Source organism: Schistocerca serialis, chromosome 5 (assembly GCF_023864345.2).
Source record: "Schistocerca serialis cubense isolate TAMUIC-IGC-003099 chromosome 5, iqSchSeri2.2, whole genome shotgun sequence".
Taxonomy (NCBI): Eukaryota; Metazoa; Arthropoda; class Insecta; order Orthoptera; family Acrididae; genus Schistocerca; species Schistocerca serialis.
In genome coordinates, this window is record NC_064642.1 from 190,932,439 (window position 1) to 190,949,764 (window position 17,326).

Consider the following 17,326-nt stretch of genomic DNA (forward strand, 5'->3'; position numbering starts at 1 on the left):
TGTTTTGCATTGCGACGTTAAGAGGAAAACAATCTGTAAATAGAGAACACCCTTTATCACTGCTGGCCGCAATTTACATCTATTTCGAGCTCAACATTGACCTTTCCTTTTAGTATCTGTCACACCTACTTGGGAAGCGAGCTCGAGGAGAGCATGCCAAGGATAAGATGCTATCTATACGTATTAAGATGCACTATGTAGCATACGTTTTCTGTCGTAGATGATAATTTTTGTAAATCGTGGCAATAGACTAAGACATTAACTTTTTCAGTACTGTATTGATCGTCGTTCCGCTGACAGTATGTCGGGAATACGTAATAATCTATAAAATATTATGAATATATGTGTATGGTATTTAGTCTAATATGCTCCACCGCTTACTACGTTTTAAATGATTAACGTAATAACTGACGTTAAAATGATAAGAGCCCAAGTACTATGACATATTAAATTCACTCGAATTACTATTTCAAGAGTCCGGTGCGCAAGGGAACAATGGACGTAGATAATTTTTATTTTGGCTAGAGTAACAGTTGTGGTAAATTGTTTCTGAATGATGCTGCCGCCATTTGACTGTAATATTTTTTTATTGTTATACGATCCAGATTTTGGGCTCAGGCCACTTTCAAATACACATAAATAAGTATTTGTACTTGAAAATGGCCTAAGGCCGGAATCTGAATAGTAAATCAACAAAATAAAATTATCACAGCCAAATGGTAGTAGCATTATTCCAAAAAAAAAATGGACACAGAGCTTTCCTAACTTTCAGCCACACACCACCACCAGCGTCTTTGCATAAGTAATGGATTTAAACACCGCAAGAGAACAACATTCAACCGCAGCAAGAGGACTACAGTCACATCACGACACTGGTGTATGAATCAGTGCTGTGATCCGTTGCGGTCATCTCCTAACACTAAAGTCCATTGATGTAGCTTCTGCACGTTACGAAAGAGTAATGATTATCATTGCCGTGGCATGTTGATAAAATGCGACACCGCCTGGATGAAAACTTTTATGTTGTTTCAGTCTTGCATCCACGCTTGTCTTGATAATTCTAATGCAGATCTTTCCACAAGTACACGGAATCTTATGCATTCTACTTGCTGGCAGAGGAGGGCGTTGTCCTTCACAGATTGGGGTGGAGAAAGCGCGATGCGCCGCCGGCGACACCCATAGCGTACACGCGGGCACTCCTGGAATAAAGATGAAACTGGAAACACGGCCAAAGAGTGTCATTTGACGGTAGTGGAGTAATATGTAACTACACTGCGGAACTATTCGAACCCTAATGCGTAGAAAAGTCTAAAGAAGGCGTTTGTTTAACAGTGTCTATCTATTTGCTGCTGCTATTTGTGACGTTAATAATATAACATAGCTGAGGTCTTACGATGCAGATCGCGAGGTCGTGTAGTTCAAAGTGGCAGTTGACCAGTGCGGAGGTTGCTTAGAGGAGTGCTGGAGCTTCAAGACTGGAGGGCGGAAGTTTAAAATTTTTTAATGATGAATAAGCGCACTACATCTCTCTCCTAAAACTTTTCCAAAGAATGAGTCGCATTTAAATTATTGATTCTACTTCAGTTTCGTGACCATTACTGCAGACGTCAAAGATTATAAATACGTTCGTATCGCCTTAAGTGGACACAAGAATTCGCATCCAGTTTCAGACATCCCATAAAGGCTATGTTGGGGATCCTCTTATGATCATTGCTACACTTAAACCTTCAAATCAAGCTTTCAAATAGCTACCCATTATTAAATATTTTCTTTTGGTTTAAATACATCGTTCTACGAAAAATTGAAGCAAACAGATTAAGACTCTGACACTACTTGTCATTCCACTACTAACAGCAGAAACACACACACACCACAAGTCATTGCAACGTGACGTGTGATCTTGGTTGGTCTACATTAATTTCGAAGTTGTTCATTTTTTTTCATTATGACAGATTTTCACATGTTACATGTCTTTAAAGAAAATTAATTTGATCATACAGTGAAGGCTTTAACAATCGGACATCATAGCTTCATAGCTGATGATGAATCTTCCGAGCTGTGGTGCCGTGGTCGAAGATAGTTTTTGGTTCCCGGCGTCCCTTAAAGAGCTGCGCTGGACGTCTTCGGAGGTGCTCCTGGTGACGCCGAGTATTTTCGGCTGACGGGTCGGTCGTCGGAGAGTGATATAAATATTGTGCGAAGTGAGTGTGGTCGAGTTTACACGCGATCGGCAGCGACAATTTTTGTCAGATGAAATCTAACTCTCAACTATCACCTGTCGAGGATAAAAACTTTTTCCTTACTTTATAATGACGATCGTTTCTCCTTGTGTAGATCGGCGTCAACAAAAGATTTTCACATTCGGGGGAGAGAGTTAGTAGTTGGAATTTCGTGAAGATACCCCGCCACAGCAAAATACGTCTTTATTTTAATGATCTCCACCCCGAATCCTATATTATGTCCGTGAAAATCTCTCCCATATATCTCGGTAATACCAAACGCGCTGCCCTCCTTCGAACGTTTGTCGATGTAGGCCTACTGCGTTAATCCTGCCTGTTAAGGATCCCACACCGCGTAGCAGTACTCCAGCAGATGGACAAGAGTAGTGTAGGCACTCCCTTTAGCAGATCTGTTGCATCTTGTAAGTGTTCTGCCAATGAAACACAGTGTTTGGTTCGCCTTCCCTGCAACGTTTCCTTTGTGTTTTTTCCCATTTAAGTTGTTCGTAATTGTAATTTCTAAGTATTTAATTGATTTCACGGCCTTTAGATTTGACTGATTTATTGTGTAACCGAAGTTTAACGGATTCCTTTTGACACCCCTGTGAATGCCCTTGCACTTTCCATTACTTAAGATCAATTGCGATATTTCGCACCATACAGAAATTTTATCTAAATCGTTTTGCAATTGGTTTTCATCTTTTGATAACTTTACTGGACGATAAATGACAGTACCACATACAAACAATCTAAGACGGGTGCTCATGCTGTTTCCTAAAATCTTTAGATGGATAAGGAACAGGATGGCCTATAACACTAACTATGGGAACGCCAGAAGTCGTTTCTGTTTTACTTGATGACTTTCCGTCAATTACTACGAACTGTGACCTCTCTGACACGAAATCACGGATACAGTGCAATTACTGAGACGATGTTCCATACACAGCCAGTTTGATTACAAGCCACTTGTGACTTACGGTGTTAAAACCCTTCTGGAAATCTAGAAATACGGAACAATTTGAAATCTCTGTCGATAGCACCCGATATTTCGTGTGAGTAAAGAGCTAGCTGTGTTTCACAAGAACGATATTTCCTAAATCCGCGTTGATTACGTGTCAATAGACCGTCTTCTTCGATGTAATTCATAATGTCCGAACCCAATATGTATTCCAAAATTCTGCTGCATATCGACGTTAAATTATATGGAACTGTGGATAACTCCTATTGTCTTTCTTCAATACTGGTGTGACCAGTGCAATTTTCCGGTCTTTGGGTATGGAGCGAGCGGTTTTATATGATTTTTAAGTATGGAACTATAGCTTATATATTTCGATGGCTTTTCTATACTATTTGCTCTTTGCCTGAATAGCCATTCAGGGCCCCGCGACCGAATAAAAGTAAGAAAAAGGACAACGATAAAACACAGCGATTGAAGAACACAGGTTCTCTTCCTTTTATCAAAAAGTAACTTATCAAGTCGGCAAGATTTTACAGTAAAGTGACATGAGGCCGATATTTGGACCATCTAAGAAAGCATTCAAGACTCCGATCTATAACGGATAAACGCCCTCCTATGTTAGCAGGTAGAGTATACAAGAGTTCGTGTACTTGGGGATAGGTCTACATTGGAAATACCAAGAAAAGAGTGAATCCAAAACTGAAAGAACGTAAACGTCTTTGTCGGGTAAGAAAACAGGAAAATCAGCTGTAGCAGAGCATGCTCTTCGGTCAGTAGAAGCTTTCCGACATCAAAATGGTATCTACTTTGACAAATTATTATCCACCACTATATAACCATAGTGATAACTTTAACAGAAAAGAAGAAGCCATGAAAGACAATGATATATGGACACCGGCTCTGCAGAATCCACAGACGGGTGACAATCGACATTTAAATTTCATCTCTGACAAAGATTATCTTTGCCGATCGTGTGTAAACTCGGCAAATATCTGTTTATGTAGTATTTACGTCGCTCTGCGACGCCCGACTTATTCGGCAAGACTCAGCGTCACTAGGAGCACCTCCGAAGATGGCCAGCGTAGCCCTGGGAGCTTCAGATACCTAAAAGTTTCTTAGAGCTCGACCAAACAGCCCGGCAGCTTCATCAGCAAATACAAAATTTATTTTCTTTTACGTCAGCTATAAAACAAGCAGAGCTAAGAAATAAAGGATGCAAGCGGGATTACACGTAATAGAGCAGTTCTCTGCAAAACCATCATAAATAAGTTACAAGATTACATGAATATTTGTCTAGTTAACATATTTAACTGATTAACATTGCCGTATCACAGTTTATTATAAGCTAGAGATAAGCCATTGCATATGTGAACTAATGGTAGATTAATAGCCGCTGCAGCCGCCAGAATTTTGAATGCAAGCACGCAAACTTGCATGCATTGTGTTGCACAGATGCCAGGTGTCAGTTTGTAGGATGGAGTTCCATGCCTTTTGCACTTGGTCGGTCAATAACAGGGACGTTAATGCTGTTTGCGGATGAAGGAGGAGTTGTCGTCTGAAGATGTCTCATACGTGCTGGATTGGAGACAGATCTGGTCATCGAGCAGGCCAAGGCAACATGTCGACTCTCTGTGGAGCATGTTGTGTTACAACAGCGGTATCTAGGCGAATGTTGTTTTGTTGGAAACACCCCCTGGAATACTGTTCTTGAATGGCAGCAGAACAGATCGAATCACTAGACTCACGTACAGATTTCCAGTCAGGGTGCGTGGGATAACAGTGAGAGTACGCCTGCTGTTATACGAAATCACTCCCCAAATCATAACTTCAGATGTAGATGCAGTGTGTCTAACACTGCCCTCAACTGGTCACCTTCTACACGTGACAATCACTGGCATCGAGGTAGAACTAGTTCTCATCAGGAAACACAGACCTCCACCCATCTTTCCAATGAGCTCTCGCTTGACATCACTGAAGTCGGAAATGGCAGTGGTTTGGGGTCAGTGAAATGCACACTACAGGGTCACTGGCTCGGAGCTTTGCTTGAAGCTACTGATTTAATACAGTTCGTTGTGTCACTGTGGTGCCAACTGCTCCTCACATTACTGCTACCTACGCAGTGCAATGCGCCAGAACCATGTGCCGAATACGATGGTCTTACCCTCGTTATTGCCACGCGGCTGTCCAGAATGCCTCTGAGCACTATGGGACTCAACTGCTGAGGTCATTAGTCCCCTAGAACTTAGAACTAGTTAAACCTAACTAACCTAAGGACATCACAAATATCCATGCCCGAGGCAGGATTCGAACCTGCGACCGTAGCGGTCTTGCGGTTCCAGACTGCAGCACCTTTAACCGCACGGCCACTTCGGCCGGCTGGCTGTCCAGAGCCCGGTCTTCTTGGAACCGTACATTCTCGTGACCACATCTGTCAGCTTCTTATAGCCTTATTACACGACCTCGTTCAAATTCATTTTCAGTGAGGTGTCGCCTTAAAAGCATTCTTGACTAACATCAACTCACCACGTCCAATCTCAAAAGTAACTAATCCTCACGACCGTTACTGCGTGTATTTAAAGTAAACCTGATTTGCATCCTCATTGTGGTGCTAATAGCGCTACTCTTATATGACTGGCGCAAAATCTGACTAGACATAATCTTCCATATGTAGAACCACGGCCACCAACTTTCGTTTACGTCACAAAACTCCTTCTTGGAGTTCCGATATTTCTCCGTCAGTATATTTTGTAAGTAGGCTGTTTATGTTTTCTTATTGGCAACGTTACGTAGCGCTCTGTATGAAAATCACTGGCTATGCTGTGTGCAGTCCGTGGCTAGTTTGCATTGTTGTCTGCCATTGTAGTGTTGGGCAGCTGGATGTTAACAGCGCATAGCGTTGCGCAGTTGGAGGTGAGCCACCAGCAGTGGTGGATGTGGGGAGAGAAATGGCGGAGTTTTGAAATTTGTAAGACTGGATGTCGTGAACTGCTATGTATATTATGATTTTTCAACACTATTAAGGTAAATACATTGTTTGTTCTCTATTAAAATCTTTCATTTGCTAACTATGCCTATCAGTAGTTAGTGCCTTCCGTAGTTTGAATCTTTTATTTAGCTGGCAGTAGTGGCGCTCACTGTATTGCAGTAGTTCGAGTAACGAAGATTTTTGTGAGGTAAGTGATTTGTGAAAGGTATAGGTTAATGTTAGTCAGGGCCATTCTTTTGTAGGGATTTTTGAAAGTCAGATTGCGTTGCGCTAAAAATATTGTGTGTCAGTTTAAGCACAGTATTGTATAATTTTTCTAAGGGGACGTTTCAATTTTTACAGTAAAGTGTACTGACATGAGTGAACTTTTGATTTTTGTCTCATACCGCTAACACTATTAAGAATTAAACACTACTTTCACACTTATATTAAAATATGGGATTGTAAGATTAGGTTTATTTGGTTTTGAGTATGTTAAATATAAAATCTTTCTTTTCGTGGTTTATTTTTAGAAAATCCCAAACACTGTTCCCAATATCGGATGGCTCCTGTTATGTGGTACCACCTTTCCTTACAATTTTACCGGCCCTTGTGACCGAGTGATTCTAGGCGCTTCAGTCTGGAACCGCGCGACCGCTACGGTAGCAGGTTCGAATCCTGCCTCGAGCATGGATGTGTGTGATGTCCTTAGGTTAGTTAGGTTTAAGTAGTTCTAAGTTCTAGGGGACTGATAACCTCAGATGTTAAGTCCCATAGTGCTCAAAGCTATTTGAACCATTCTTTTTTTTGCAATTTTCAGTTATAAATATGACAATACAATCAGTATCACTAAACATAGTTTAACACAGTTTCCATAAATAGATAATGTACTGCTGGAGCCGTACATGCACAAAAAGAAAACACTTAAATGAAAATTATTTATTTACTTTAAATCAACTGAGGTAGGTCTAAATGAAATGAAAACAATTAAAATGATTACGTAGGGTTTATTGTTCAGTTACTTGCACTTAATGCACATGAATTTTTTTCGGATTACCTGCACAGTTTATGTGAACCCATTTCAGGCATTTCTGACAATGGATCAACTCTTCACCTGAACGATCATTTGGAAACAACCCTGCACAATACTCACGTTCGGCATCAGCTTCATCTTCGCTTTCATTTCCACAATCATCATCTCTGACACAGAAGAAAATTTTGAATCTTTTGAAGTAGATGAAATTGGAAGGTGTAGAGATTTTCTTCCTCCTTTCCCTGTTTGTTTAGCAGGGCTAGTTGACGTTCTGTGTTCCTAGGAATCCTTCTTCGTAATCTTCTGGGACCCTTTAGTCAGTGTAGGCCTTCCAGTTTTTTGATTATCAACTCTGACGATCTTCTTCATTTGACTACATGCTAGTCGTTGTTTATGTGTCGATGAAATTATGATCTTCATAGAACCTGCTCTTGAACTCCTTTGGACAGCGGCATCAGAAATAGATGGCAGAGGACTCAAGTGTGCAGATCGCACCAACGAACTTGACGAATAAATTTATGACCTCAAAGAGGGTGAGTTTTGTTCAGAACAACCTGCTACGTCGTCATCAATGGGAGTAGAACTGAATAACAGGAAACACATGGTCTGCAGAACTCACAGTTACCCATGTTGAAGCTATAGGCCCGTCATCAGTTGTTTGAAGTCCAATAAGAGGCGACTGTTGATCTTGGTAAGTGCTTCATTTCCAGAGTGTACAGCAAAGTTATGGCTTCTGAACAGATTTACGTTCAGCCGATAGATTCCACTTTTTCTAAAACCGTTAACTGCCGTTTCAACTGTTGCAGCGCGGAGACATGCACTGCCAAATAATTTTACCACCTGGCGTACTGTAACCGTGCGAGGGAAATTACTTTTTAACCATGTCTCAATTTCCTGGTAGGAGAAAGTCTCGAGCGATTTCATACATGCCTGGTCTAGTAGCTGCATTTTATGAGAGGTGTGGGCTGGACGGCATACAACTGAAACACCTGTTTCCCTTCCCAGCTCAATGACATCCATGTTCCTAGTGTGGGAGTAATGTCCATCCAGTATGAGTACGACATGATCTGATTTTGTCGATTTTACTACTGCGATATAATGTCTGAACCACTTTGTGAAAATATCTGCCTGTATCCTTCCTGAAATATGACAAGCATGGACTGGCCCTCCTGGAGTTCCATCCATGATATCTACTTGCACTTTTTCACTTTTTGCGTGAAAATACAGTTAAATGTGAAACATAATGTCCGGAAGCATTCATACAAGTTATAACAATATTGAGGCAGCCATGTTCTTCAGATATCGATTGAGCCACTGATCTTTTTCCTTTTAAGGCAATAACTTTAGTGTTTTTGTGTTGCACTACACTGATCCCTGTTTCATTGCTGTTATATACCCGTATAGGATTGAAATTACTTTTCTGAATTTCCTGTTCCAATATATTGTAAAACATATTCATATTGTCCTCACAAAAGGATGTCACATGATCCATCGAAATTTCCTGTAGCATTCTAACAGACTAACAGACAGTGTTGATGAATGGCGGTTTAGAAATCTCTGCATTCACTTTTTACCGGCAGATTCGGATTCTTCATTGAACTTATTTGCGGCATTATTTGCCACGGTAAGCGGAAAGCCAGTCGTCTTAAACCAGTCCTAGTTACCCCATAAAATCGCTCCTCCATTAACAAGCAACGCTTTATCAATTCACATTGAAGATTGATGGAAATATAGGATTTTTTCCTAACTTTGTAGTAATATCTTCATTGTAAGATTCTCGCCCTTGCTTTACATATCTTTCTAACGTTGTTTGTGGTATGCAGAAATATCTAGCTTCTTTTAATTGGCCCATTTCTTTCCTTAAAAGTCCTTCCACAGCTCCGTTCATTTGATCTTTATCCCAAGCCTTTCTTTTCTTCAGTGAAGGCACCTTGTAAGAAAATATGTGTAATATATCTTCTTCCTTTCAAAAATATTATAAAGAACGTATTCGACTGTAAGAAAATAAATTTATAAATAAGCTCCTCTAAATATGGGGCATCCCATCTTCAATGTCACTAAGTGCCCCATATTAAGCGCCTTCACTTTCCTTCATAACCACATGTTATACAGATGCACGAAAGTGAATAAGTACTGAAATAATATGTACTTATCATTAAAACGAAATAAATAAAGCACTTATGAACTCAAAATGCCCAACTTCCAACAACGATTTCCGTAACACTACAAAAATTTTTGGGATGGCGGATACAAACAAACGCAAGCAGCCACAACGAACTACAGCTCACTAACTGCTTCCGATCATAATATGGCGTAGTAGCGCATAAAGAACAGGTTCTGATACTTGCCAGTAGATGTCAAGCGTCAACGGTGATAATAACAGGGCACCCCATATTAGGCGGTACCGTCATATTATGAGCCTTTACCCTGTTTCGTTCCATTGGGTATACAACAAGCTTTTTTCGAGTCTTCCTAGGTCTTTGCTGAACAAGCTTACATTTATTTCAGTAGACGAAATTTGTGACTTTATATCGTTTCGAGATCGGTGGCGGCCGAAGACTATCCTTTGAAATGTTTCTAGAGTGAAACTTGACGTATGGGCGCCGCCGACAACAGGGACGTTGGACGAAGCATATTGAGATAAAATAAATCGTCGAAAAATAAGTACATTTTGTCGAAAAAAAATCCCTTTCGAGGAAAAAACGTTTTTGTTATCTTGGTGTACGGTGCTGGCACGCCGCTAAACACCGAGCTACAGCCCAGCATAAATTGTGGAACAGTCCATTGTTCGCCTAAATGCCTGCTCAAAATACCGTAGAGGTGTTTTTCCTCGTAGTAAATACGAAGAGACGGCCATCGGGACACTCGGAGAGCAGCCTCTAGCTGGGTTCGTAGGCCTCGCTGCGGCCGGCAACCGTCATTTGTCATCCGTAATAGCATTTTGCTGGCGCTCTCTGGCGCGCCGTACTAATATGTTTTAATTAAGCGCGGCTTTATGCAGTTAGCAGCGGAGCTTATACATCCCCCGAGGCGACGGGGTAGCAAAAGGCAGCCGTGTTGTCTGCTCCGCTCACAGCAGCCGGGGAAAGCAGTGCCACGGGACGTGAGGAGTGCTTATTTCATTAGATTACGCGCTCGCGCGCTCGAGCGCGCACACACACGCACGAAATATTAATACAATGAAAAGCTTTAAAATGACTACCACGTAACTATAAGCCCCGGGGACCGCGGAGGAGCAGCGCGTCTGCAAAACTAAATCCTCGACCAATCCGCTTTTCATTTCCGCAAGTAATAACACGCGGAGCGGAGCGGAGAGGAGAGGGCGTAGCGAGTTGGGCGCCGAGTTTAGATAGCAAGATTCGCCGCCGCCTTATTTGAATGTGCCGCGACTCCCCGCGGCGTATGCCCGCCGCCGCCTCTGCCCGCTGCGCTGCGCCTCGCGAGATTAACTGCCGCTCATAAAATAAAGAACAATAAACTCGAGTGCGCCCCGAATTCCGTACAGCTCTAATTAAAAGCGCGAAACACATTAAATGCGCAAATAAAATTAAACGCTTGCGGTTTTCCATTCCGACTCCGTATTCTCGGCGAGCGAGCCGTTAGGTGGCGTCTAGGGCATAAAATAACTTCTGCCTCTCGGAATTTGCCCGTAACATACGGATACAAATGCGCCGCCAGCCGTTCTGCAGTGTGCTGGTGGAGTACGGGAAATCTTAAAGAATAGCCAAGGGACAGAATATAACACAAAAGGAAAAACGACTGTGGGAATTCGCATTGTAGTTACTGAAATTTCCTGCAAACTATTTTTTTACACTACAGATTACAGCCTACCAATTAAGTTTAACATAGTTTTATATTTTTCACACCCGTTCAGATTTGTATTCAGGGAAACAAAATAGTGGACATTGGTACACGAGTGCTAGTAGTCACTTATGAACTTTGCATATAGACATTTACAATAAACTTCTAGAGAACCTGTGCTCTTAGTTAACCCTTTGAGCCCCCGTGGTTTCTGGCGCAACGTACTATTTTATTCATTTTGTTTTGAAGTATCAGCGTCGTTACCACGAAATCTCCAATGCTAAGACAGCTCTGAATCAAGGCTTTCGTAGCATCGGTGGTTTCGTGCCAAAGACATTAGTACTGCAAAGCAAAATGAATAAAATGGTGGGATGCGGCAGAAAAAACTGCGCCTCAAAGTGTTAAAGTAAGATGAAAGGCAGTACTGCTTCTTACAGCTTGTAGGAAGTACACGGCACACATCTCGTCAATCGCTGTCTTATATCCATCAAATTCCCACACGATAATCAAAGGTACGCAGGACTTGTCTGCTTATAAATTTGATCTGTGTTGATACGTAAAAGGAAAAGTAAACGAAAATAATGCTAAAACAGCACAAAAACCGATAGAGGTGCAAAGTGTAATGTATTAATTTTCTTAGAAAATTCTTGATTTTAAATAACTGTTTTTTATTGGATACAAAATTCAATATTTAATAACATGCTACTTGATTACCGTTTGACCTTTGTAGCCATTACGATATCTGAAAATGAAAGAGTTAAAGGAAAACATTTCAGTAGATTTTTAAAAAAGAAAACAGACTTACCAAACATGAGACTATAGAGAAAAAATTACTTGACGATTACAGCAGCGACACGGAGGTACGTAGTCAGTATATAGAAAAACAAGAGCGGAAGTGCATATTTATAGCTAAAGCAAAAGTTTACAATGGTTGGAGGTAGTGGTGATTGTGAAATACCTGCCACAAACAAAAAGTTAAATATAATGTATGTGACAGAACAATCGTAGCAAACAAGAGACGTAGTGGGATCTCATTTAAACTTTGTACACGTACACACCATCGGCGGGTATGTAAATGATTAATAGTTGGAATTGTATGTGAAAGACCGGCCGGTGTGGCCGAGCGGTTCTAAACGCTTCAGTCTGGAACCACGCGACCGCTACGGTCGCAGGTTCGAATCCTGCCTCGGGCGTGGATGTGTGTGATGTCCTTAGGTTGGTTAGGTTTAAATAGTTCTAAGTTCTAGGGGACTGATGACCTCAGCTGTTAAGTCCCATAGTGCTCAGAACCACTTGAACCATTTTTTTGTATGTGAAAGATAGGTCGGCCACCAGAGTGCGTTGTTGTGTTTCGTTTCAGTGCTGTTTCCAGGCGTAACAGGGTATGTAAGGGGCGTGAACGGCGTCAGATGTTGAGTGATCACTGTAACAAAGACGGAGATGCCGCGTAATGGTTTAAGACAGAGTTATCAGCAACTGACAGAGCGAAAAGGGCCTCATTGTGGGTCTCCATTTCGAATAGTGCAATATCCAGAATTGTGTAGCATTCGGATGTGACATTCGCCCGATGTTAGACAGTTTGGCAGACTCGTCACCAAGGTTCCAGTCGACCACCTCTGACCAACACGAAGGAGGATCGCCATACTGGGCACCAAGCACATTGCAGCCTGTGGCGACACCGCAAGGCACCACACTGGCTAGGTTGTAGGCTTCAAATCGGCCGCGGTCCGTCAGTACACATCGGACCCGCGATTCGCCACTGTCGACGCTAGGAGACAGAGCGCCGCCACTCGGCTGGTCTTACGAGACAAGCTAGCGCACTGCCCAGTTCTACAGCCAACTTTGATAGGAATGGTTTACTTGTCATAGCTTCAGAGATCTCATTTGCAGAGAAGCTAGTCAGCATAGCCTTCAGCTAAGTCAGTAGCTACGACCTAGCCAGGCGCCACATACAGTTTATGCATTGCCAATTGATCTATATGTGTGAAGCAATCAGAATTGTAAAGCAGTATTCGCAGTTCAGTCCATAACTGCACTTGTAAATATTATTGTACAAAGTCAAGATCGACGTTTATCGTTGATGCTGAATTAAAGCTAAGTATTTAATTGTATTCCTGTCTACTAACTTCTAATCACCTAAGATGTTCCAGATACATCCCGTCAAGTATAGTTCATTGATCCTCACGTGATCAACGCGTGCAATAATGGCAACCCCTTGTGATCAGACTAAGAGTCAAATTGCATGACTCAGCCGGGTCACCCTTTTTCCATGAGGCCCATAGTTCCGCCTCATACACATCAAAGCCTCTACGCATATACTCCTGCTATCTGCGAATAACTAACTTCCTGTAACATTCTGTGTAGTCCCATATCTTTCGTCGATTACTAACAGTCCCCGGACTGGGGATTACCGATCCATGCGTAGGCCGTAGTCAACAACATGAACCGCTACGTGTGGAGTGCTGCTGTGACTGGGAAGCACGGACTGCTGGTCTGGCGTCCCTTGTCTCTGGCGATGACTCGCGGCTCTGCACTACCCCGAATGACCATCGTCGACGAGTATGTCGGTGATCTGGGAAGAGGTCCCATCCCTGAAGCGTTTTGGAAAGGCACAGAGGTGTTAAGCCTCGTATAATGTGTCCGCATGTGTTACCTCTCACGCGTCAGTAAAAAATGTTAAAATGTGTGTGAAATCTTATGGGACTTAACTGCTAAGGTCATCAGTCCCTAAGCTTATACACTACTTAACCTAAATTATCCTAAGGACAAACACACAAACCCATGCCCGATGGAGGACTCAAACCTCCGCCGGGACCAGCCGCACAGTCCATGACTGCAGCGCCGTAGACCGCATGCGTCAGTAGCGCGGTGCCATTTTAACAAGGCAACCCTCGTCGACACATGGCAAGTGTCTCTGCGAACTCTCTGCGTGATGTTGAGAATTTGAAAAAAGTCAGCCAACCAGTTGCAAATACAGGTTTAGTCGAACCTTTGACCTTGGTTTTGACAACTTCAAAATTTTCTTCTTCAGAAGGTGCTCATCACACGCTGAGAAAGTACACTGAATAAAAGCAAAACGTCTGTGGTCATATCATACATTCGTCTTAGGGACATAAATAATCCCAAACCATATATTAAAACTGCAGCAGCATGGTATTTCAAGTGTTAACATTAAATGACAGTTAACATAAGGCTCTTACTGACATAAAAGTTGACTTGTATACAAAACTACGCGTTTGTAACATCTGGCTTTTAACTGTGCATATAACGAACAGAAAAAGTCTGCGTGGTGCTGAGATACTCTCGCTGCCAAATCTGTCCACGGATGTCAACGTTCTCCCAGAGCCAGCGTCCAAGATATCAAGGACCAGTCACAAACGTTGTAGGCGAGCTTTCCTAAGGAGAAAATACGTCTTTATGACACACTTCCCGACCGAATCAGTGTGTGCATGCAGGCCAAATGGGGTACAACATCATACTGATTAGCCGTGCGTTCTAAGGCGCTGCAGTCATGGACTGTGCGGCTGGTCCCGGCGGAGGTTCGAGTCCTCCCTCGGGCATGGGTGTATGTGTTTGTCCTTAGGATAATTTAGGTTAAGTAGTGTGTAAGCTTAGGGACTGATGACCTTAGCAGTTAAGTCGCATAAGATTTCACACACATCAAACGGATAAATAGGTTCTTACTGCCAAGTTTTTCTAAATTTAGCTCCATTTTGTAATCACTGAAATACTCGTAACGTCACATGCGCTTTCAACCCAGAAAGTGTCATTTCGTTTCCTTCTTCCCTACGGGTCGGTTAATATACATCATCTGTGCTGAAATAGAGAAGAGAGTAACTTCTACACATTTCTAAAATCTGATATAATCTCCATTTTTAAAAAAGATATAAAGATTTAATACACCGGGTGGTTATACTCGTAATTAAACTTTCCCTATTTAACATGTTATAACACGGAAACTAATTACCGTATGAGTACCAGACGTGGCACCATTAATGCCCAGAGTACGGGGTGCATGATTTCCATGCGCCACAGCGCCACCGTCTAATTCCCACTATGGTCACCAGATACCGTGATTTAGTCATTGTGACTCCATAATCTCACACACCTGCCCAGTCGCAGTGCACTTGTTGACGTGTCGACATGAGCTTCGACAAAAGGAGCACTGCATTATTGGTGAAGTTCTGTTATGAAAACAACAGTAATTCTGCGGCTGCACTTCGAAAATATCACCGGCTGAAAGGATTACGCAAGGTTCCTCTTTCTCCACCTGCTGTGCGGAGCATGATGGCAAAGTTCGAATCAACTGGAGAACTGGGGGTCGCTCCGGGAAGAGGCCGACGACCGGTTGCACCACAGGTAGTTGATGAAATCGCTGTTGCTATGGCAGATAACGCTGCGCGCAATTCCTCATCGTCAAGCCGTGCGCGTGCTGTGTCACGACAGTCGAACATCCCGTGGTCCATTGTACGGAAGCTGCTTCGATTCATTCTCAAATGGTATCCGTACAACATACATATATTACAGCAGCTTGCACCACTGGACGCACAACGACGTATTGACTTCGCTCTCCACTTTCCCGCAAGGACTGAAGTTGACGAGGGCTGGCCCTGGGCCGTCCTATGGACAGACGAAGCTCATTTCTCTCTGACGGGTGAGGTAAACACACAGAATAGCCGAGTATATGGATCTTCACCTCCAGTCACTGTGCATAAAGTTCACCGTATTGTATGGCATCACAGCTTCGTTCATCATTGGCCCATTCTTTTTTGAACAAGTTGGCACTTAATGACGAAAGACGTTCAGTGATACTGGCCAGCGTTACTGCGATTTGCTTCGCCAGCATCTCACACCCGCCCTACAGGACGGAGATGCACTGAACTCAACAATTTTCATGCAAGATGGGGCGCTGCCGCACATCGCTCGCGAAGTTCACCTGCTTCCAAATACATTTGGAAAATGTCGAATTATCAGCTGATCGTTCCGAGATGCTTGGCCGGAACGATCACGTGGTCTCACTCCCTGTGATTTCTGGTTGTGGGCTGCCTGAAAGACAGGGTTTACCACGGTAAGATTCACAGATGTGCTGATCTGAAGCGTAGCATATCAAGAGAGGTAGCTAGCATACCCATGGACATGATTCACTCTGCTGTGTAGAATGCAATCCTGCGCTTTCAGACCCTTCTAGACACTGATGGGCCCCATAGCCCCTTTTGAAGCAGTAATGGTACCGGTATCTAATAGTATGATGTACCATAGCAGAACATTAAAAGTGTTTCGATTGAATTGATTCTGCATTATTTCTCTTCCCCATGTACTTGAAATTAATGCTACCAAGGTTGGTACTCGTACGGTTATTAGTTTCCGTGTTATAACGTATTAAATAGGGAAAGATTAATTGTAACCACGAGGTGTGTATAGAAGCCGTGAACCATCGCATTTCATGCTGTGTTAAGATACATAAAAAAACCATTAAAACAATTTATAATGCTCTTGAATGTTGTATCCAAACAGTTGGATTAGAAAGGCATTACATGAAAAGCAATACATCCCAACACTGCTGACACCCAACTGCGAATATGTTCCAAAAAGCCAAGCGCGAAAATACGACTTTTAGAGGATCTTATGTCCAGTTCTAGCGATTAAGAGATAGAGAGTCGAGTGTTTTGTATAGCCCTTGGCTCGGTGACGATTTGCATACCCACCGGAAGAATAGGCACACTGTAACCATCCTTCAGTACAGGATCAAAATTTAAATGGTTCAAATGGCTCTGAACACTATGGGACTTAGCTTATGAGGTCATCAGTCCCCTAGAACTTAAAACTACTTAAACCTAAGGACATCATACACACCCATGCCCGAGGCAGGATTCGAACCTGCGACCATAGCGGTTCCAGACTGAAGCGCCTACAACCGTTCGGCCACTCCGGCCAGCAAAATTTAAATATACACACTTCCTCCAGCCCATGTAAACTGAACAAATCGGTTCGATGTTTTGCATTAGGCATGGTCTAGGGTGGACCTTACGCGTCTTATAAAATCACCGCGTATTCATGGTTGGTTCCTGAGAAATCCCCGAAAAACAATGATCATAGGTTGCGAAAAGTATTAGTTGTACTATGTTCGCGTGACGAAATTTTCACTGAGGAAGGTGGAATGATGTTATGGGTAGCTGGTTCCCCACTTCTCTGTCAGAGTCTTTTACACAGAACTATATTCGCCTTTTTTGTTCTCCGATGGGAGCATTTTTTCACTGGTATGTTATGACACATAATTCTGGATACATTATCGAAAATTCAGAAGGCTTACAATAAGCCTGGAAGCATGAAATACAAATATAGGGGCATGT